The sequence below is a fragment of the Lygodium microphyllum genome, chromosome 29, assembly GCF_053477565.2.
Source record: "Lygodium microphyllum isolate KBCC chromosome 29, Lygodium_microphyllum_v1.1.10, whole genome shotgun sequence".
In the NCBI taxonomy this organism is placed as follows: Eukaryota; Viridiplantae; Streptophyta; class Polypodiopsida; order Schizaeales; family Lygodiaceae; genus Lygodium; species Lygodium microphyllum.
In genome coordinates, this window is record NC_141163.1 from 43,502,650 (window position 1) to 43,512,840 (window position 10,191).

General features: G+C 37.6%; 1 pseudogene; it reads right to left on the reverse strand.

The window, feature by feature from the left end:
• Positions 1–4,412: 4,412 nt before the first annotated feature.
• LOC148010563 (uncharacterized) lies at positions 4,413–6,546 on the reverse strand (annotated as a pseudogene).
• Between the last annotated feature and the right edge of the window lie 3,645 nt (positions 6,547–10,191).

The window sequence follows — 10,191 nt, forward strand, 5'->3', positions numbered from 1 at the left end:
GGTGATTCCCAAGTCCATTAGGAGCTCTAGCATCACTTCTTACTCATGTGGGGCAGCATGACTTGTTTTTCACAATGTAAGCTGGCAACACTAGTTGGCAGTATATTCCTCCTCCATGGCTTCTGTCCCTTTTACCTCCCTAGGCTGCCTTGAAAGGCTTGTATAAATGATTGTTTGGTGACTTTGAGTTAGCTCTAGATAGACTATTAAGCACATGTACTTCTTTATAGATTTCTTCTAGATAGTATATTTATCCAAGTTTTTAATTAGAAAAAAAGTAATCAATCTGAACGCATCCCTGCTTGCTCTTTGCAAATGTACTTCTCAGCTGTTAGCCTTCATCTTAGACTAAAGGCTTATTGCACTAGTGAAGCCCCAGCTAGTGAGTGCAATTTGTAGATGATGCTATAAGCTACCTACCATAGCTCACACAAACACAAGATGATGATACATGAAATTAGAGTTAACATGGAATGATTTGCAACCATCTATAGCAGGTGGTCACTATGAAAGCCATTATTGGATATAAAGTTTTGACTTCTGATTTGGTAGGTTCCTTGTTTAGACTTCTTAACATTTATATGCTCTCAATGATGGCCTTGATGTTTAGGTTTTTAGAGAGAATAGTTGGTACCATTCAACTTTAAGTCTGCAACTTGATTGTGTAAGACAAGGATGAGAATATCTCGTGCTCAAAGAGATAGGTGAGGAAACTCTTTGATTTCAAAGAAGAAGATTTGGAGACAAAGATAAAAGAAGATTCCTCATATAAATCCATGTTTGGAAAAGCAAAAAATGGAGAAAATAGTAGTTGATGGCATCTTCTATGTGCTGAAATATAGTAGTGTGGACATCACTTGGAAAAGCTCAAAGATGTAGTAGAGAGTAAGAAAAATATTGTGAAACCCTTTCCTAATGAAAAGACACGAATGTGTGATACTTGCAATGTAGCTAGGAGTTTCAGAATCATGAGGTTTCATATGTATAAAATGGTTTCTTAAATGTTAAGAAATGGCAAGAGACAAGTTTTTATCAAATCTAGTTACCAGATAGAATTTTACATGCAATACAACTTGGTATATATTAATAAAGTAATGGTCAATGGTAGAAAAATTTGACAACATAATATGGTTAAAAGAAAATGTATGAATCTGTGGAATTCTGGAACATGCCATGGGCTCAACTCTTTCACCTCTAGAAAGTTAGACTTTCTTTTTCCTTCTTTAGCAATTGTTTTCTCTTTCAAATCTATTTTTTAAGTATGAATACCTACATATGCCACATCTTGTGTGTAATGAAACGGATTTCTCTCCAACAAGAAAATGCAACAAGTTGGCAGCCAATGGGAGCAATTAACAACACCAAATCAGGGATGCGCATGCAAAGGATTAACATGTTAAGATGTAGAAACTGTAGGAAGTTTAGGTGGTGCAAGCACTTCATTGGAATTTAGGAGGTTTTGGAACATCAAAAGGTTCAACATATTTAGTAGACTTCAAATCTTCTAAACTTTTAGGTTCCTGAAAACCTTAAGCTATCTCTTTTCCCCCATAAAGGTTGGTGAAACAAAACGAGTTGAAGAGAACATTCACATGTGGCTCCTAAAGATTTGAGAAGTTGGGCTATCCAAAGGGCTAGTTTTTTGGAGGCATCAACCAACCTACAACATGAGACCAAATAGCAGACATGAGAGACAAAACTTTCCTTGCCACAAAAAAAAATAGAAAGGAATGATGAGAAGTTCCTTCAAAGAAGCAGCAAAATTTGAGATGCCACATTTGGAGAGTGTGGAGGCAAGGGGTAGAGAATAAACCAAAATTTGTTTGATAAAGACTTTGTATTAAGCCAACCCACCATCACTAAAGATTTCCACCAATGTTGCCTTTATGAAGACCCAAGTGTGGTTGGCCTTGTACGCTAGCTGATCCTTCTCTTGAAAAGAAATTGGTATATTTGATTGACCAATGTTTTGCCCAAACACAACAAATCATTAAGCATCAAATCTTGTGAACATGCATCTCGCTTCAAAGAAGAAACAAGCTACAAAGCACATAGGATTATTGAAATGATGTCCCATAAATGTTGATAGCCTTTGGAAACATGAAAAACCCATTGAAGTGATCCAAGAAATGCCCAACTATTTATAATCCTTCTTCCAATGCAAGAACCACATAGGCTAAGTGATGTGTGACATATGAGAATTTGACCAAGGAAGCACTGGTGAACAGTATGAAAGCATTGGCACCATAATAGTCTAAACTACTTTCAAGCATATTTTCAAAGGCCAAGCTTACAATTCCCAATATTCAAACTTATTAGTAATGCATGTGGAAATCCAATCAAGTATTTTCTTTGCGAACACATTAATCCCCAAAGGGTAACTCAAATGTCTACAAACTGTGCCTTTTGGAACCACATAACCTTGCCAACTTAAGGCCTAAGATTGCTTTTTGTACAGCTACTAAGAGCGGATTTGGATGCATTAATATGCCCAAATAAAGGGCAAACAAATCCCATGTTTCTATTTTCTCTACTGATATTATCACAATTATTCTTTAAGAACATAAAGGCATCATTAGCTAGAGCTTGCCCAGGTAGTTGTTGTGTAGAAGAAAGAGTCCTTGTTTCTATTTGCTCTACCGATATTTTCATAGTCACATTTATGAATATAAGGGCATCATCAACCAAAGCTTGCCCAAATAATTTTTTTGTAGAAGGAAGAGAGAGCCCAACCACCTCACCATTAGCCACCCAGCTAGAAAACATCATTAAAAAGTAGCACAATGCCATCTTTGTATCAACGATTAGAAGTAACCATTTTTAGCCTCCATGGATTAGAATGCTGAGATCTTTGGATAGGATGGTGAATAGAGAGAAAATTTAGACTCATTGCAAGAAAATGGAAGAAACTAACCATTGCACTATCTACACAACCATGAAAGCTGTCTCCATTGATCGAACACACCAAATATGATGTTTTTTTGGCTAAAATAGTCCTCAAACTACTATCACCTTACTACTCTAGTCTCTTCAAGACATGTCATCAGGAGGGTCTCTTGCTACATGGAATAGCCTGTCAATTGTTGCAGCAGCTATAACAACCTTCTCTATGTCTCTCTTAGTGCTTAAGACTCGAATGACCCACTCTTTCACTCCACCCTAGCCTTAGAAATGTCTTTTCTAATTGAATTGATAAGTTTTGCCAAGCGGTAGCCTTTGAAACTCAAACTTTCAACATTATCAGCATTATTGAGTTATTTTTAGTGTTAAAATTTTGAAAATGAATTTAATAATTATTTTAGTTCCCAAAAATTTAGTTTGATCAACCAACAATTAAATTGGCTGGGTAAATCCATCTCCCAACTGTTCTTGAGTCTTATATATTTAGCTCTTCGATTGGCATTAAATTACCATTAAATACCAAATCTCGTTGAGATGGCAAGCTCAACACGTGCGGACATTGATGATGGACCGCCTAGCTAGATAAGTCAACACGTCTACACTTAGCACGTTGGTGGTCATTATGATACTCACATGGCCACTGACTTATCACTTACTATATTTAGTTTGTTACACCTACCTACAGCTGGCAAAGATGTAATGCCAGTTGATTAGTGTAGTCAGTTATGCACTGTTTGACTTAGAAGGCCATTTTCCTTTATGTTGTATCTAATCTATACTTTGTGTACATTGTATAGTGTGTGGAAGAAGAAGAAGAAACTAGCAAGAAAACGTTTTGGCCTCCATCTCTCTTCTTGTGTTCATGAGTGAGCTTCCTCTTGTGTATACAATGTGTGTTTGGCGCAGAAACTCAAGTAAATTCCCCCATCACCCGATTCTTGACATAGTATCATAGCCACACCACTGAGAGAGGCTAATTTCGAATGCTAAAGTGAAGGAGAAAAAGCAAAGTCGAGCAAGCAAGCAACGGGTAAGAAGCTCTCCCATTCTTCCACTCTCTCTCTTGGGTAGTATGTTGTTACGCGAGCGGTGATCGAGAACAAGCCTCACTCACAACCCGATAATGAAATATTAAGGAGTGCCAGTTAGGGTAATTGACTTTGTCGAATGCACAACACAACTTGAAAAATGAAAATATTCGACGAAACCCACAAACCACACAAAACAACTCACAATGAAAGTATCAAAAATTTTGACAACAACCAAGTAAACTATATTCTCATACCTTAATAGCCTTGATCCGAAGCTTGACAACACAAAGTTTAACTTCTTCCTCTTCGACAATAGCACATCCAAAAAAAATATCTCACATGCGACCCTCCTCTCACATCTCTCACAAGATGACAAGAAAATACAAGGGAAGGGGGCCCTTAACTCTCTCCTCTCCTCTCCTTTTATAGTTTTTAACATCCTCCCTTACGTTGAATAAGCTTTTGCTTTTCCAAAAAGCCTTAGGCTTTTAATAAGGTGAAGGCTTTTTAAGCCTTTCTTCTCTTAAGGTTAAACGTTTACACGCTAAGGCACACTTTTTAAAGCTTCAAAAACTTAAGCATTAAAAAATAGCCTTAAAGGCTATTAAAACTTCATGCTTTTCTTGACGCGTTATTTGGCTCGTGAGATGGTTCATCAATATGCTTTCCTTGCTGGCTCTTTGCGTGTTTTTATAGCCATTTTGCTTTCGTGTTTCTCCTCTCCAATGTCTGACAGAGGAAATTGATTATTCCCATCAGCATAATCGTAGTCCTATCTCATCTTCCTCCATTTTATTCACCGACTTAATGTTCTGCTCTTCTGCTACTCCTTCAGGTTCCGATTCAGCCTGCGATATCGTCTGCTATTGCTTCTACTTTAGCGTCTGTGTCCGGCTTTCGCTTTGCAGCTTTGCAATTCTCCTTCTCGAATTGCAACAGCTTTCTCACTCCTCAGTCCGCCATCCATCTTCTTCACTATCTTCTTCTTGCTCCTTCACCTTTGTCTCTCTCTCTCTCTCAAGCCGGCGGACTTGCCACGGCAACCACACACATGAAGCCGAAAGGCTATCAGAACAGCAGTCTTCGGGAACTAAAACTCTGACTCACATACGCACAACACTAGCACAGACAAGGCGGCCTCCGTAACGCTGTAAGTGCTCCACCAATCGAGCTGCTGGGGAGACACCATAGCTAAATGATACACGAACACACACACACACTCTCCCTCTCTCTCTCATTTGGTAAAAGGCATTTATTTCCTCTTCTTTCATCTCACTACCTTCAGTGTTCTCTTCCCAGCCAAGAGACTGCATAAAAGCTGCTTCCTCTTCCTCCGAGTCTACAGGTAAAGCAACACCTGTACTAATCTCCTGTGAGCATTCACCATCCAAAGACCCCTTCCATGAACCAACAGTTTCGTTCATCATAGACCCATTCACTGGATTGTCATTTAAATCACCGTTACTGTGGATCACAATTGAGATCTGGCTAGAGAGAGCAGCCTGTGTTCTTCCATTTTCTTTCACATCAGAGCCATGGCATAGGTCAGAAGTAGCCTCATCATGTATTACAGTTTCAGTTCCAAAACTTATGCTCACTGAATCTTCCTTTGTCTGAATTGATGAGTCAGCTTCATTGGCACTCAAGGAAGCATTCCGATTAGTGGCTGCTTTTTTTCTAAGGGCATTGAAAATCACTTCTGTTTTGGGCTTGTACAGAAATCCATTTATCTTCTGCAATATCTTTTAATCTCACTCCAGCTGCAACATGTGAAGCACTTGCTCCTGGTTGTCTTCGATCTTGTAAGTTTCTACATTGACCCTAGCTTCATGTTCCCATAGCGTTTGTTGCCTGTGTGTTAGCATTTGCAACTCCATGTGAACTTACTTGAGAACCATTGCTCCGATCAGTTCTTTGGGTTACTGAAACTGTTACACCATCTTTATTAGACTTCCAAAATAGTAGCTTCCCTTGGGGAGTTTTAGGAGTATCTGGTCTAGCAGGGATAAGAGGTCGGTGAGAAGAATTCATCTGAATAGAGCTTGTCAACTAACTGGACCTGATGGGAATTTTCACCCCTGAATCAGCTGGCCACAAAGACTTAGATTTGTTCTTGTCCACCAAACTCATTGTCTTAGGTAAAGTTGGAGTCACCGGAATCAACTGTCGGGACTGCTTCAAGGCAAGCTCCTCCAATCTTTGGGTTTGGCCATGTATGACACCACTTGACATTCGATCTAGCGCATTGAAGAGATATGGTCTGTCTTTGGGAACATGTTCTTCTCTAACATCAGATTTGAAAGATGTGGACCGCCTTTCTTTCTTTGCCTTGAATAAAGCTTTGTTTCGTGTCTTTCTACATTGATAAGTTTCATCTCTTTGCCATTCATCTTCACTTTCACCATGGTATGAGGCCCGCAAAGATTGCTACAGATCGCACAACCCTAAGCTTGCTTGCTGAGAATTCTAAACCCCAAGTAAACAGGAGGAATACCACACCAAATTGAGCCACTGTCTCTACTTGAACAAGCTCACTAACAAAGCTCAAACCACCAGGTCCGATTGCCGATCCAGCTAAAGGATAGCCAGTGATGATGACTGGCTGGCCAAGAAAGGAAAAAATTATCCCCCCCATAGTTGCTGAGACTGTCACCACCACCATGTCTGAAATAAACCTTAAATAAAGTTGAAGCACAAGATATTTTGACTTGCAGTTGGACATAACAAAGATATTATCCTTTCCATCAATCAATGTTGGCAACTCCTTAGCTCCATTATCGGGATCAACCCTAAAGACATCTTGGATTTGAAATGCTTTGCTGTCCCGTTCTCTACTTGCGTATCTTTTTTTTTTTTCTGGGCTTATCATGACTGTCTCTTGAATCAGTTTCAAGAATAGCATGTTGTTCGGTTACACTGCTATTGAAACTGCTTCCATTTCCTTCATTGCCCTCTTGCTAGTTTTCAAGTTTTCCCCAGGATTTTCAACGGTTTTCTGATCAAATAGTAAAATCCTAGCATCGTGAAGCTCCTACAACTTTGCAAATTTATCCCTTTCAAATCCTCCCAACATGCGAGCTTGTAGAGAGATCCCACTTATTAAATAGGCCCCTGCCCAAAATTCCTCCTTCAATCTGAGCACCTGCATCCTTTTGAATGCTAGGAGCGAAACCATTCTTTTTATTTTCATGTAATGTGCCCTAGCAGAAATATGATTCGGAAAGGAACTTCGTGCACAACCATACATGATTTAAGAAAACATGCAATTGATCTATGATATGCAATCAATCAATCCATGCTACACACAAAATAATGTATGCATTGAAGAATCATGCCTAGCCTATCTAGATGTGATTGTGTGTCATGAAAAATGCAAACAGAATTCCTTATTAATTTAAAATTCCTTATCCTCACCTCTCAAATCTCATAAAAAAGATATGATATACTCGGCTCCACCCATCCAAAATCTCACAATCACTCTAGAAAATGGTGGTCCTCAAGATGTTGACCAAATATGAACAACCCTTCTCACAATTGATGGCGTCCTTCACGACCCTCTAACTCACCCAACCACCTTACACTCTCAACCAGAGGTTCCTAACTTTGTAATGAACATCCCAAATTGTACGTGTAAGAAATGTGCATGCTCAATGATAGGTGCTCTCTCATGTGCGCGTGCATCTAAAATTTACTACATATAGTTGCAGTGGACCTCATGCCGTGCTAGTGCTCAATGATGGTGTAAAATGTGCATAATCCCAACCCATGGCATGGAAGTATTTGATAAGAATAGGAGACGACCCCCGAGTGCAGTGCATCAACAAGTGCAACGTGAAGTACTCGTGAACCCATTATCTCGTGTGATGTGCAAAAGTCTTGACAAGAAAACATACCTTGTCCAAAATGTTCGGTAGCTATTGACAAACACAAGCTTCATCCAACTCAAAAAAATACCAAGCTCGACCAAGGCTATCAAGTTCCACACTCAATAATTCAAACAAAATGACAAAAGCAAATCCTAGGCTAAAACAAACACAAGAAATCCAACTACGAAACAACAAAACAAACTGTCACACAAACAACTAAGCTAGCAAAAATCAAACCTAACTACAATTTGACTAGGGGTTTTCAATTTTCAGAAAAACACTTGGCATATTTAGCCCTCCCCCTAGTCTGCAAACATTCATGTGCAGCAGTTGCTTTTATAAACGATGCAATATCTATCATTCATTCAGTTTCCTCATTCTTTTGCTGAAATTGTCGTTCTGACCACTCCTCTATTTGTATTTTCATTAACCTTGATATGTATTTCTTTAATCTATATCCATTTATCATTTTCTTATGTGCCTTCCCATCCAAATTTTCTAATGCATAAGTTCCATTTTTAAAAACTTTAGAAACCCTGAATGGTCCTTCCCACTTTGTTTGGAATTTCTTTTGAAACGTATGATCCAATTTACTATTGTATCTCAAAACTAAATCCTCTTTTTTTATATTTTTATTTTGTATATTTTTATTAATCTCTTGTAAAAAAATTTCTTGACTTTTCTCGTATTGATCACACACTTCCTGTCTGTTTAATTGTGCTTCTTGTAATTGTATCAACCTTTTTGTGAAATAAATTTTTTCCTTTCCTTTAGTCAACTTTTCAATCATCCTTAAAGCCGGTATTTCTATCTCTATAGGTAATAAGGCTTCCTTTCCATAAACCAATTTAAAGGGAAAATAGCTTGTACTTTCTTTTCTTGCTAATTGATAAGCCCACAAAGCACTTGGCAATCCAATATCCCATGTTTGTGGACAATCCTTTGTCATTTTAGACAGCATTCTTATTAACTCCCCGTTAAATCGCTCGTTGAGACCATTACATTGAGAATAGTATGGTGAAGCAAATCTTTTTTTTATTTTCATTTTCTCACAAAGATAGTCTACTAATTCTCCCTTAAAACCTGGTCCTCTATGTGACAAAATCTCTAGAGGTGTTCCAAATTTACAGCATATATCTTCATAAATAAATTTTCCCACATCTATGGATCTGATGTTTTTTACAGCCTTAGCTTTTGCCCATCGAGAAAGATAATCAACTGTTGTCAAAATATATATTTTTCCTCATGAAGTATATGGTAATGGACCAATTGCATCAATTTCCCATTTTTCAAAAATGTCATATGCAAGAATTGTTTTTCTTGTTTCAAGTTTCAATATTCTCTTACTCATTCTTTGACATTCATGACAGGATTTGTACCAATGATTAACATCTTTTTGAACATTTGGCCACATATATGCTTCAGTTAAAATCTTTTGTAAAGTTATTTTGTAAGAATAATGTCCCCCACATGCCCCCTCATGATTTGTTTCTAAAATGTGATATATTTCTTCTTTCCAGGGTACTCTTCTTAAAATTAAATCCACTCCTTTAGCATAAAGAACATTGTTCACCAATTTATATCTTCCAGCTCTTCTTAAAAACCCATATTTTTTGTTTTTTTGAATGCTAGAAGGTACTTTTCTGCAAAAATTCTTCTTCCAAGTCAAGAGGTTTTCTTCCCCTATAAAGAGGAAGATCTACTTTCATTACAAACACTTGACAAATTGCTAATTGGGCTGCATTATGAGCTTCCTGATTTTCTTCCTTGGAGATATGTTTCAAACTCCAAGCTTCAAATTGCTTTAAATCTCTTCGAATTATATTACACAACCTCTTCAATTTGGGATTTTTGATCTTCCAAACTTCGAGTATTTGCTTTACTAATAGTAAAGCACCACCTCTAATTCTCAACCTTCAAATGCCCATTCTTCGACAAAGCATAATGGCTGCTTGTAAGGTTGCATACTCAGCTTCATTATTACTTGTTGCCTCAAGTTTAATTGTTTCTTTCTTTATTAACATTCCTTGAGGATCATAAACCACTATTCCTCCTAAAGATGCTTGGTGTGCCTTACGATATGATCCATCAAAATACATCAAAAATGAGTTTTCTATTTCTGGTTTTTCTTCTTCTTTTTCTCCAAATTTTCCTTTAAGTAAAAAAGAGCTTCCTCTATAGGTTAAAAGGTCTGCTATTGTAGCCCTAGTTGAATCCTCAACCTGGAATTTATATTGAAATTCTTCTAGTTCAACAATCCATTTCATAACTCTTCTTGATAAGTTTGAGTTATTCACCAACTGTGGTAATAGTGTATAGCTTGTTAAAATAGTAAAGGATTTTGGTAGTAGATATATCCTAAACTTTCTACAAGCAAATATTACACTTAACAT